Here is a 14123-nt window from a genome sequence, read left to right on the forward strand (position 1 = left end):
AATGTCAAACCAAATACCAAAGTGTGAGTAACCTACTGCGGGATTACTAGAATTACAAGCAGTTCCCTGTGCTCTAAGATTGCTCTGAGAACCATGTCAATATGCTAGTCCCATGGTAATTAAAAAAATCTAAAAAGCCAATACTTATTTTGTCAAAGGCACAAATGTAAATCCAACTTGGACTATGAAAAAATTAACACAAAGTTCTGATTTTGTTCAAACTGTGACAGTTAGCGATTATTCTTAAAATCATATTTCTATAAAGAACTTTTTTTCTAAAATTCAAAATACTAGACAATCATAATGGAAAGGACTTGAGAAACTATCTAATTCCTTTATTTTAGAGATTTGGAAGCTGTGGCTCATTAAATGGCCAGCCTATGCCTCTTAACTAGCCAATGATATTTAACTTTGCCCCTCTTGATGTCTTTGTCTTAGATATTGTCCCAATTCTCTCTCCATTCTGTTGTAAAAGAGCACCTCCCTCAAAAATTACTGTCAATTTTGGAGAAGGAGGAAGTCTTCAATTTTCTGTATCGTTATGTAAATAAATGTTGAATAAAAGTCTCCTTGGATTAATCACAAAAATGAGTCAACTGAATTCTGCAGAGACATCCAGGCCATAGCATCCGGCCTTTCAGGGAGGCCGGATTGGCAGAAGGACTCCTGTAGGAACTTGCTAAGGGTTCACAAAATATGCAAAAAGACAATCCAACATTGGTGGCCTTAAATACAAGAATACCACAGCCTATAGTTTAGGAAGAAAACAAACCAAGTAAAAATAGTATCCACAGTCCTTTAAATAAGAAAGTCAGACCCATACCAGAGAACAGAGATGGAAGAAATTGGGATCCAAAGACAGGAAAATGAGGAAGGACACCAGAAAAATGGATAAGGGAGGTGACATCAAAGATGGCTGGATATTGTCAACAGGCTGGGAGTGAATCAGGCACCAGATCCCAAACTGTCTGAGTCAATGGAGTGGGCCAGCTGGTAAACCTTTTAACCTTTAAGACTACATAGGGAGTTATAGAAATATCTTGGTCTCAAAGTGGAATCCCACCTCTGGCCCTGATTTGTCTTGCTCATTGTATTTGTGTAATATTTATGAACACACTGTGTGCCAGACATAGTTTTAGGTACTGAGCGATAAGGCAATGAATAAGACGGACATAGTGCTTGTTTTCGCCGTCTATCAAGGAGACAGATACCAAACAAATTACTACACAGACAATTACTTGTGTTTGTGGCGAAAGTTGTGAAAGGAAAACACAGCATACAATGAACGTTTATTAAAGGGGCACCTAACTTTGCTTGAAGACAAGGGGGAAATTGTGGTATCGGTTTTTAAAATGGAAACAAAGGTCGAGTGGCGGTTGGCTAATTTGCATTTTGCATCTATAGCTGCACCAGCTGTTACTGTTTGGTGATTCAGGGAACGTGCAGACCTGACTGTGTGTCCTGGGACCCAGAGATGAGGTTGCCAGAGGTTCCGCGGGGGAAGCCAGAGAACATAGGAGAAGGTGAGCCTTTGATGCTGTTGGACAACAAGCAAAGATGAGGCTCCTTCTCATTTCCACTTACAGGCTGTGAGGAAATAGGTTGCTGAATTGGAATCAGGCTGCAATTCATCATGCAGTCAGTGTCTATCTGACCTCAGTGTCCTCGTTCTGATCCTGACCTGCATTTTGGTTTCTCTGGTACTGAGGACTGCTGTGCACCCCAGTGTCCTAATTCTCAGATCTGAGAACCCAGTTTCTCCAGACTGTTCCCAGACTTCTGGATATTGCTCACTTGTGTGTTGAATCTTTGCTAGAAAGGATCTGGACTGGACAACGTCTGGAGCTCTTACGAGGTAATAAGCATGTCTTGCTTATCACAAACATGTAGAGTGACCCTTCAGGCTTTGACTTATCTTTGGATTCACGTTCCCATGGTCAACCCTATAGCTCTGCACAATTCCTGACGATGCCCACACCTGTAAGATCAGATGCTAAAGCACCAGCTCTGGCCACCTGAACTGGATTCCTTAGGACCATGACTATGTATGACTTGGCCCATAGTCCTCAAGCCCTGCCCCTAGAATGAGGTCCTGACGAGGCCCCTGCTACGGGTAAAGGCTGGAACATCAGAACTGGTTGACCAGAGTCCACAGGATGCATGTGGAACCATTTCTGTGGTGTCGAATTTCCCTAAAATGTTCCTTGACTCTGAGATACCTATGTATGCAGGCGAGGGTGTTGAAAGACCGAGGCATTCCATCGGATGGTAAGCACAGCCACAGACATCTGAGGCACATGGTCGTCCATATGCTTGCACCGCCTTAAGAGAAATACAGAATGAGGGATGGTATTTCCACACTGTCTGAAACACTGTGTACAACATATCAGATCCTATGTGGAGTGTTGTTCACCATTTTGAGCACGGCATTGAAAAAGGGATGTAGACAGACTGGAAAATGTAATCAGATTAGTGAAAGGGCCCAAGATTATCCCTGCAAACGTAGCTGAGGCTGAAGGAAGTAGGAGAGGTTGGCCTGAAGGAGAGGAAACAGAGCTGCTTTTCCATGTTAAAAGGCCTTGAACTGTCATGAGGGTGAGCAGAAAAGCAAAAGGAAGACAGATCCTCCAATCAATACAGGCCAAGTTTTCTAATAGTCTAGTTTGACTAGATCTTTGCAGAGATGGGAGCTTCCGCAAGGGGAAGAGCCTCCCTGTTGCTGCAGGTGTTCGAGCTCAGAAGGGGCAGTGGTGGGATGGAGTAGAGAGGGTCCAGGCAATGGATGGGCCCTTGGACTAGACGATCTTCAAGACTCCTAGTAGCCCTGGGATTCTGATTCTTGACTCTTCTGGCCCGACCCAACAAACTGCCACTCAAACCCTGATTCCAATGTTTTCCTGGGCGTTCCTGACAATCTAGCCAAGGGAGTTTGCCTCTAGAGAAAGTCACGGGATCTAGAGATACCATGAGCTGAGAGTGTGAGGCTGCCCAGGCTCCGAGACGTGCAGCCCAGCCTCCTCTGCTGATGGACCCTGGTCTCCAGGGCCCACACTGAACACCAGAGACTCGTTTGTCATTGGTCCTTTGGATTAAACCCAAATGGACACACACTTTAGGTGTTTTTTTTTTTCTTGTATAGGTGTTATTTCTAAATGAGGACTTGTATTCTGTAGAGATTGACACTTTACCCTGTTGAAGTACCTGTCTCCAGCTGAGAAGAGCCACTGTCTACTCTCTTAAAGCGGAAAATATATTTTCTTAAAGGTCGTGAGAAGTGGCCTCACATGTGCTGTGCTCCAAATGTGTGTGCAAATTACTGAATCTCTTTAGGCTCACTTTCCTCATCTATAAAATGTTTATTTATTTTCATAGTGGACCCATATTTTTTTTTCCCCAGGGGTCAGGTTCTGAAATGAGCAAGTAAGCAGAGAACGAAGATAGTTAGGTGTGTCCTTGATGAATTCACTTGAAGCCTGTACTGCATGTCAGAGACCTTTCTCCAAAGGTGATCAAGATAGGCAAAGTCACTGCTTTAATGGGGCCAGCTATTTGGCGAAGGGTGACAGTCCTCACCCTTCTGTGAACATTAAGCATTACTCGCAGACTTAGGAGTAAGAGGGAATGATGAGGAAAGGCCCCTCCAACAGCACAGCATTTCATCGGGAATCTGAGTGATAAGAAGGAGCCTCCATGTGAAGATTAAAGGAAAGAGCATCCAGGCAGAGGGAACAGCCGGGATAAAGCTCCTAAGGAGAGAATGAGCCAGAGTAAAGCAGGCTAAGGGGAAGTTGTCCAAACTAAGGCTGGGCGGTTAAGGTGGGGAACTACATCATTTCGGGCTCATTTGTTTTCCAAGTGTGCCCGGAGGGTTCTGAGCAGGGGCAGGATGTGACCGGTCCCCCTTTTCAAGCTCTCTCTGGCAGCTGCATGGAGAGGGATGGCAGTGTGGGAGGAAGGAAACACGAAGACTGGGGAGGAAATTTGTAGCAGTGAAGGCAGGAGATGCTGGGAGCTCGGACTTGGGGCGGTGGCAGGGATGGGGGGGTAGCGACAGATTGAGTTTATTGTGCTTTGGAGGGCGAGTTGATGGGGGTAACTGAGGGGTTGGGTGGGGTGTGGGAGAAAGAAAGGAATCAAGAATAAGTCAAAGATAACCATTATTTGCCACTAAATCCAACCAGGTTGTTTTTTCCTCCAGTGTCCATAATGTTTCCTTAAAGGAACACCTGGTGAAGTAGTTGTCTTCTAATTGGGGGCCATATTGTATGGGGGAAAATGTGTATCTCCAAACACTAGAATCCCTCACAGCCTAGGGAGCCGCTCACACTCTGAGAGGCCCCCAGGACACGAGACCAGTGATTTCATGCTTCCTTCATTTCACGCACTGTGGGGCACATGGGCCGTTAAGTGGGATGGCAGGGGTCCCACGGTATCCATGGTATGTAGATTTATTTAAGTTTTCTTTCAGTCTTTCTCTTTCTCTCATTTTAAATTAAGATCAGTTAAATGTGCCTGATAAATATACAGTGACTCCACCATAATGAGGATCACACCTTATGTTCGATCATGTCTTCATTAGGACTCTGAAATCCTTGCTTGGCACATATGTGTTCCTTTCCTTCTTTCCTCACCCCCACCCACCTCTTCCCACCTGCCCCAACCACACTTACCTATTTAAGCATTCGTTGTCTCAGAAATCTGCTCTCAGATGATACCTTCTGAAAACACCTTGTTTCAATCAAAAGTGGAATTCTAGTAGCGGAAATGTAGGCGTTGTGGGATTGCTGGAGAAGAGGCTTGTGGGTAAGGGGCCTTTCTGTACCTACGTCTCACCCCACAGGAGGTGCCAACGACCACGTCGGCATGGATACAGCAGACATAATAGTCCCCTCAGTCTCTGAGAGCCACGGCCCCCTCTGCCTGGGTGTGCAGAGGAAATTCCCTGGAAAGGAAGGGAGCTGAGTGATGGTTTCTTAGGAGAAATAAAGCCCGGGTGGGAGTGGACATTTGAGCAGAGCAGGGTAAGTAAGCCGGGCAGACCTGAGGCCCCCAGTGACTAGGCTGAGCCTGTGCGAAGGTCTAGGTTTCCAGCTAACCCCACTGCTACTCTCAGTTAAAACTCAGGCTGACACTTGCATATTTTCTTTCACCATCCTTCCATCCTCACCCAACCCTTGGAGAGAAAAAGCTATTCTTCTGGCTTCTGGTGTTAACTCGCTGAGAAGTCGTGCTGTCCGTTCATCTCCTCATGTGTAGGATGGGACCAACACCCTCGTCCTACTATGCTTGTTGCGAGGATTACATGAAATTCCACACCATGATGGCCCAATGGGGGAAGCCAATGGAAGTCAAAGACCCTTTGACTAATTTCTAACAGTTTATTCATTCAATGGCTATTTATTGAGCACGTGCTATGTGCTGGGCACTGCTCTGAGTACTACAGAGGTAGCTCTGAACAAGATAAAGTTCCTGTCCTTGAAGGGCTGGCATGTTAGCGAGAAGAAAGAGGCAAGGACCTGATAAATAAATAACATAAGCTCAGATTGTCAATGAAGATAATCAAATAGGGCAATGGGGTAGGGGGTCGCAGAAGGGCTTTCTGGCGTGATGAAATCTGCACTCGGATCCATTCATTTCTAGTGCAGAAAGAATTCCCTCTTGTCTCAGCCTTGTGATTTACTATACCCACTAGCACATTCAAATAAAACTTTGATTAAAATGGAAGCTTAGAGAATATTTTAATTAACTGAATTTTCTAGTCCAAAGAATGTTAACTCTCAAGTACTCTTTTTTTTTTCTTACATTGTTGTAGAAGGGTGTTTATAAATACTAATGTGTTCGGTTCATGTTCCTGATGGAGCAAATATAGTAGAAAGAAGGGCTAATGAACTAAAAGCCTCTTGTAAGATCTGAAGTTCATTGCTGGGATCCTACTTTAGTGCTTCAGATACTGATGTTGTTAAAAAGAAAGTTTGAGCCAAATTGGATACTGATTCCAGTTATAACCTAGAAGTTCTTTTTAAAATAAATCAGTGAAGGGGCACCTGAGTGGTTCAGTTGGTTAAGTACCTGACTCTTGATTTCGGCTCAGGTCATGATCTCACACTTGTGAGATTGAGCCCCACATCAGGCCCTGCACTGACAGTGTGGAGCCTGCTTGGGATTCTCTCTCTCTCCCTCTCTCTCTGCCCCTTTCCACACCTGTGAACACACACTCTCTCTCAAAGTAAAAAAATAAACATTTAAAAATGAAATGAAATAAAACAAAACGAATCAGTGTTACCTACTTTGTATCTAATAAGCAAGTTGTAGGGGCAATCATGAAATATCTGTGTTCTCCTGGTCCCCTACTTTTGAGTTCTTCATCTTTCTCTTGGTCTTCTTGACTTTATCTCCTCAAGCATCCAGTGAGTTAATATTCTGTTTTGGTTATCAAATCCATGGTCAAAGAGGCATTTGTGCATAGATTAGAAGAAGTGATGACACTAGCTATTGTATTAGTGTCCCCTTGTTGCTACAATGAAGAACCACAAACTTAGTGGCTTGAAACAATATCAATGTACTCTATTACAGGTGTGGAAGTCAGAAATCTGATATGGGTTGTATGTGGCTAAAGTCAAGGTGCTGGCCAGACTCAGGCTGTGTCCCTATGGAGGCTGTGGGGAGACTTTGCTTCCTTGCTTTGTCCAGGTTCTGAAACCTGCTGGCGTCCCCTGGCCCATGACCCCGCCCTCCATTTTCACAGCCAGCAAGATGGCATCTGCAAATCTTTGACTGAACCTTTCATGGTCCCATCTCCTCCTGTGGTTCTGACCCTGCCTCTTGCCTCCTACCTCTAGCACCCTAGATAATTACACTGGGTTTCCCGGCTAATCCAGGGTCACCATCTCATCTCAAGGGGCTTAATTGAATTTTTGTCCCTTTTCCATGTGAGGTAGCATTGTTATAGGTTCCATTAAGGTGTGGACATCTTGGGTGGTGGAAGTGGTTGCAGGGGCATTATTATTAATAATAATTATTAATTATTAATAATCGATAATAATTATGCCATATGTTATTATATTATAATAATTAATAATTGTTATTAGTTGTTATTAATAATTGATTATTATATCATATATCATATATCATATATGATATAATTATATCATAGATCATATATTATTATGTCATAATAATTAATAACTGTTATATCATATATTATATTATAATAAATAATTATCACATCATATATTATTATATTATAATAATTAATAATTATATCATATATCATTATGTTATAATAATTAATAATTATTATATCATATATTATATTATTATATTATAATAATTAATAAAAAGTATTATTATTACTAACAAATCCTGAGCCAGGATTCATATTCCCATATTTCAGTATTTAAAACCAGTAGAGTTTCCCATGAGTGGTAAAGTGATAAATGTAGTAATTAATACTCCAGAATGGACTCCTTACCAGATCATGTTCCAGACCATGGGTCCCGATTTGGGATTGGAAATCTTAGTGGCTGGATCCAAGTTGCATTTCCATAGCAGGCTTATCAGAAGGCTCAGTAGACGCTGAAGTCCCCAGGGGACACATAGGGTTAAACCCAGGACCAAGCACAGTGAAGGTGTTTCTGGGGTGACCATAGGGCTCTCTGCATAGTTTTACAAAGGGAACCAGAAGTTCCACTTCTGTCTTTGATCCCTTAGATCCTTGAAGCCCTAGGGAGGCCAACACTTTATAGAGCATTGTGACTGAATTACTACCAGGGAACCATGTGCAGCAGCTGGCTTGCTGAAGACATTGAGCCAAGACAAAGCAGCCCTCCAGTTCCTAGGAAACCTGGATTTTCTCTGTGTCTACGGCCAGTGTAGACCAGCCCGCCAGCTCTGCATCCTCAGGCAGAGGACCCGGAAAAAGGAGCCACCTGCCACGCTGGCATGTTTCATGTGCGTGTGCGTGTGTGAAATGACCTTACTTTAGGGATGAAAAAAATACCTCTATGTGCACTTTTAGATAAGAATGGCCCTGTGGTTAGTTATTCAGGCCAAAGTCTCTTCTCTCTTTTTCTTATATAATCAAATCAAATACAGTTTAATCCTGAAACTAGGGAAGAGGCAGTAGGCTAGAAAACTCTTTGGCCAGCTCTCAACTTTGGGAAGAGCTTAAAAAAAAAATTCCAGTCTTTCCATTCATACAAGAATCTCAAGTGTCCTACTTGAATATGCAGCTTTTCATAGATTATAGTGTGCCAGTTCTTTGAAAACATCTGCTTGCCCCCCACCTCCAATGTATTCATTCATAGATTTATTATTGTTTTAATTGATTAATGGACCCTCGTATGTTTACAACGGCTTGAGGTCATAGAGCAGTTTCTGGTCTTATTCAGCTTACGATTTAGAAGGGGAGACCAAAGTGGCTTTGAGTTATAGAACCCTGGGCTCTTGAAGTGAGACTCTTTGATGTTTCTGCCGCAGAGGGAAAACTCTGTGAGACAGGATGGTATCTGGCAGTGTAGACACCCAAACGTTTATTGGCTGAAGAATCATAAGACCATTGTTTGGGCCCCAGGGTAGCCCATTGACAAGACATGAGCCCAGGCGGCTCTCTTGGTGATGAAATTTGCTGTAGTGGGGCTGGAGGCAAGAACAGTTTCTGGATTCGACATCTTCCCCAGTATCTCATAACACCCTCGGGACCTCGGCTTCCCACCTAGGAGACAAGAGACTCAGATGATGACCCAGGTTTTTCGTGGTCATTGAGGGAGTCACAGACTAACTCATCCCATGCTGGTAGGAGACAAGCGGATGTAATCTAGAAAATGCTGGGATTGATTGAGAAATACAACCTAGGCCTTGCACAGAGAACAATTTAAGGAGAAATTAGAATATAATACATGTGACTTTTAAAACTGAAAAAGAACGTAAACTCATTTTCTCTTGAATCATAAAGTGTTTCAGGGCCTGAGAGCTGCTCCCATCCATTTCTTTTTTTTTTTTTTTTTAATGTTTTATTTATTTTTAAGACAGAGAGAGACAGAGCATGAGTGGGGACGGGGCAGAGAGAGAGGGAGACACAGAATCGGAAGCAGGCTCCAGGCTCTGAGCTGTCAGCACAGACCCTAACGCAGGGCTCACACTCACGAACTGTGAGATCATGACCTGAGCCGAAGTCGGACGCTCAACCGACTGAGCCACCAAGGCGCCCTGCTCCCATCCATTTCTGAAAGACCCAGCACCAAGCACTCCACTTGGTTAAGCCTTTTCCTCCCATGTATAGAACCTAGATCTTAACAGCATTTTCATTATCATCCAAGCCTCAGTGAAGGAAAAACCGAAGCGGCATTTCCAAGTTGACACAGCTCGTAAATGGAAAGCCAGCAAGAAAACTCAATGCTGCCTAGTCTCAGGCCCTTTTGTACCTTGTGTCCGTGTGTAACCTTTGTTATGCTGTGCCCTGGGCCTGGCACTTCTGGATGCTAAAGATAGAGCAGCGGGCAAGAGCCAGGGAGCTCTCATCTTGGGGGGAAGACAGAACACAAAGGAACGAGAGCACTCCAGGTGGGCACAGGTAGTATGAAGAAAGCAAACTACAAGAATGTGATACGATAAATCAAAGGGCCAGGCAGGAGTGGGTGGTTTCGACTTGACATCGTCAAAGGCCTCTCTCTGAGTAGATGCTCTTTAGCTGTTCACCGGTGGATTCGTAGACTTACTCAGAAGCCACTTAGGAAACACTGCCATCCAGCACTGGCGGGAGCTGCGCTGTTCTAACCTGTGGAATGTTGTGATTTTTCTAGACACCGCCTGAGCTGAGGCCCACGTGATGAGAAGTTGCCAACCGCTTGGTTACTCGGGAAAGAGTCCTCCACGCAGAGGGAACAGCGGCCAGAGCAGGGGCCCAGAGGTGAGCACAGTGAAGAGACAAAGTCTGGTGTGGCTGCGGTTTGGGGACCAAGAGAGAGAGTGACACGTGGTGAGGTCAGAAAGGCCGGCAGCGTCCAGAACTGCAGAGGCCTGCAAGCTATGGCAAGGAGGTTGGATTTTATTCCGTTATGCAGTCTAGGGATTTTGGAAGGCTTTGAACAGGGTAGTCACAGGATCCACTGTCTGTTTTTAAAAGCTTGCTCTGGCCGTTGTGTGGATGGTGGACGGGAAGGGACGATGTGGATCCGGGACGTTGGAGGGAGAGTGCAGGCAGAGAGGAGGGTGGCGTGGACCAGGGAGGCAGAAACGGAGATGCAGATACATGAAAGCTTTAGGACGTTCGTTGGAGGTGGTGCCGACAGGACCTGCCAACCGAACGTGAAGGAAAGGAGAACTCAAGGAAGCCAGCAACTGTCGAGGCTTGGGGGACAAACAGTCGCTTTGGTGGGGACTGCCGGGTCCGGCAGCTACGGCAACTTTAAGCGGCCCGTTAGTCATCTATTTCTTAACATTCTCTCATTTAGTCTAACGTTTGCCTCTATTTGTCTGAATTAAATGAATTTCCGATGTCATGCTCTGGAAACTCCGCTCAGCTTCCTGCCTGTGACTCGTGGACAGGTATTGGTCATTCCTTAATAGCAGCAATGATGTAATAGACTCAGGAAGCTGTGCCCATTTCCCACTGTGAGATGCCCCTCCTGGTCTCTGGTTGTGCCCGGCTTTTCTCTCCCTGTATAGCCCACCACGGGGCATCTATCCTGCAGGTGGAGAGGAAGCAAGAGGGCCGGATAGACCAAGAAGACCCACAGGCGGAGAGACAGCTGGGTCATGGACCCCAGCACGTGACCCGCAGGGGACTGGATTGGGTGGTCAGAATTTGGCCTTTTTTCTATTAATGTTGAAGCAAACAGTGCATAGTCAAAGAAAAGAGACTGTATGGGATGAGATGCTTAGTGTGGAGAAACTTGAAGCGAGGGAAGAGAGCCAGCAGCTGAATGCCTTTCGGGAAAGAGGGGAGGGGATTAGGAGTCCCTGTGCCTCCAGTGAGGAGAACCCAGAGCCGAGGTCGTCGCCTCGAAGACCAGCAATTGGGAGAACTTGCGTCGATGGACGATACAGGTTAGGACTATGAAGAGATGTGGGCTTCCCAGGTAGGCAGGTAGCAGAGACCTGGGCTGGAGGCGGAGGGCAGATTTCAAGGAGTGAACAAAGCAGCCCAGCTTTGTTCGTCTGTAGTTTTTTCGACGCCAGCTAGAGCAGTCTCTAAAGGCAACTGATCCGAAAGCACAAGACCGTATCTGTGGTTTTTCCTCGCTGGTGTTCTTGGTATCATCACATAGCTGAAAGTTAGCACCTACTCGTTAATTTCAATTTGTGAAATGGTAGAGAGCATGGGCAGTGGGGTCAGGGAGCTTGGGTTTGAATCCTGGCATTGCCAGCTACAAGTTGTGAATCTGGCCATGTTACTTAAATCCTCTGTGTCTCATTTACCTCATCTTTAAAGTGGGGCAGGGATGGCCCTTGCCACATAGGCTGTTGTCAGGATAAAAGGAGTTAATACGTGTTAAGCCCTTAAAGTAATTCCTGGCACATGTTGAGCCCATTGAAATACCATTTCCTAGAGGAAAAGGAACAGAGGAGAAAACAGGGCAATACACTGTAGCCTCTTAGCCACCCCCCCCCCCCCCCCCCCGCCTCCTCGTGAGGTGAGGACGAAGCCACGGTGAACCACAGGTGACTTTCATCACGTCATTTTGGCATTCTGGCATAAACGACCTCCTGCCCAAAGTGGAGGACCCACCGCTTTGTCTCTCTGCTACGTTGGAGGAAGGGGAGGGTGGCTACGTTAGTCATTTACACAGCATGTGCAAAATACAACAACGGTGGCACCCTGTCCACATGTGCCTCCCAAAAGCATGGCTAAGCCGTTCACCAATCCTGAGACCTAGGCAGGTGGTGGGATCCCTTGAAACGCCACAGTGAAATAGCCAGAGGCTTTATGGATTGAGAGCATTGGGAAGAAATCCTGCAGGAGAAACCTCCCATGCCTGACCTTTCCCACTCTTCCCTTCAGTTTATGCCATGTCTCTCCTGAGGAAACAAACTTTAAAAATTATTTTTACTATAATAAGCCAAATTATCAATTCACGAAGGAAAGCAGTCCCTTTCTAATTAGCAACTGTTCACTCCCTCAGCCAAGTAATTGATATCTGATTATTTTCGCCTGGTGGGTGTTGATGGAGAGGGAGTGATTTCCCCTTAGGCTGGACCAGCATCGTGAGCAGCTTCCAGATGGTGGCTTAAGAAACAAAAAAGAACGTACAGGGTAGGCTCACTGGGAGAACGTGTCCCCAGACGAGCCCACTTGAGAAAACGGGGATGGGCCAGACATCCCCACTAGTTCAGAGCAGAGACCATCCCTGGTCACCTGTCAGTCTTCTTGCCGGGAGTCTGTATCTCCACATTAACTTGTATGACTTCGAAAAACTCTCCAGGTCTAGATCCAGAACCCACTGAAGCTACTTTCCCCTTGGCAAAAAGAAACGAGGTAGTGATTTCTTTCCCCTCCTGATAGCAGAAGTAATGACAGTAACAATGAGCGTTGCTTAAAAAGCCTATCTTTAATGATTGAGTGCTTCATTTCATTCAGTTTCATGACCTTGATAGTTAAATAGTTACTTAATGAAGGATTTGTAAGTGCTGTTTCTTCATATTCAGGAAGCTCAGGGGAGAGTATCCTTCAGATGCCCATCTCCAGAGTGAAGTGGAGATAATCTCTGAACAGCCCTTTGGATTATTAGGAAGTCTAATCACAGTCCAGGGACATGGGATTTCAGCACAAGCCTTGAACAAAGCAGTGGATTATGCAGCTAATTATCATCTCACGTGCAAATAAATTCAAGGCGTTCAAATCAGCTTCTGTTCAAAATTGCTGTTTGTTTAACTTAAATAATACCATAAGACTTATTGATTTAAACATCCTGTTTTCTAGAAAAGCCTCCGTAGAAATAAAGCCCCGCATGTCAAGTGAATACCGAGACTAAGAAACATCAAAGGCACACCTTGCCATATGAGATATTTTCTTGGATGAAAAACACATTTGTAGTTTTTTAGAGTTGAAAGGTGATGACCTTTTGGTCCAACCCAGAGAGGTTAAGACCCTGTGCACCCTAGATCACACAGTTAGTTATGGGCAGTCCCAGAACACGAAAACAAGTTTTCTGGACTGTGGATTCAGGGCTCTTTCTTTTTTACTAAGCTGCCTCCTAGGGAACACATTGGAATCACTTGAGTTTAAAAAGTAAACAGAAATATTCAACTTGCTTTACACTTGAGATAGGCATCAAGGAAGAAAAGCCTCTGCCTCTCAGAACCTCACCCCAGATTCCAGGATGGAGCCGCTGTTTCAGAATGGGGAGAGGGGGCAGGCAGCCATTTTGGCAAGTCTGGGAGACAAGCTGGCAATGGCTCTAGAAGGTCCTAGTGACCATGAGGGTTTCAGGAAATACTGCTGGCCTTTGACCCACAGATTACAGGAACTGAGTGACAATGTGGAGACCAGTCCTTTGGTAGAGCACAAGAGAGGGGAGATGTGTTCTCTTCATGAGGGGAAATCCATAGAAATGTGAGCTCTGTGGGTGTTTTTGTTTAACCACATAGCAAATATTGACTGAGTATTTACTATGTAGAATGCATTGCATCTTTTCATGAAAAGTACTATAGAAGGAGGTAGGGGTGGCTACAGGCAGGGATTTGAGAATAGGGATTGTGGTTAGTATAAAATTCACTTTCCTTAGGGTTCCAGGTCAGGTGCAACACTGGACTCAAAATGGAAATAGGACCACGGCACCTGGTCTTGATGTAACTAAGAGACAAGAGTCTCTTTCCTTTATGTTTTCAATTATATATAAATCATTGAAGAGGAGGAGGAAGGAGCATGCCATCTATTGCTTAGAATTCCCAGCAACTTCTGGAAATATTCTGTATTCTGTGTGTACTAGACACAGAGTAAATGTTTGTTGAGCAATGATAATGGATTGGTGAACGAATGATTAGCGATATCGTACTTATTTTGACCCTTTGAGGAACTGTGTTGGGTTGGATAATTTTTCCAGTTAACTAAGGCTTCTTTCTATAAATGTGAAAGTGTGTTTGAACCATGCCATGTGGACATATTTTTAGTGCATCAGTCATGT

General features: G+C 44.8%; 1 long non-coding RNA gene across 1 annotated transcript in view; it reads left to right on the top strand.

Moving 5' to 3' along the window:
- Positions 1-1164: 1164 nt before the first annotated feature.
- Positions 1165-14123, top strand: part of LOC123586494 — a 95563-nt gene continuing 82604 nt past the window's right edge. The window contains exons 1-2 of the long non-coding RNA XR_006706829.1: positions 1165-1523; positions 9801-9907. This is a non-coding gene — a long non-coding RNA (uncharacterized LOC123586494). The remainder of the gene's footprint in view (positions 1524-9800; positions 9908-14123) is intronic.

Source organism: Leopardus geoffroyi, chromosome B1, assembly GCF_018350155.1.
Source record: "Leopardus geoffroyi isolate Oge1 chromosome B1, O.geoffroyi_Oge1_pat1.0, whole genome shotgun sequence".
In the NCBI taxonomy this organism is placed as follows: Eukaryota; Metazoa; Chordata; class Mammalia; order Carnivora; family Felidae; genus Leopardus; species Leopardus geoffroyi.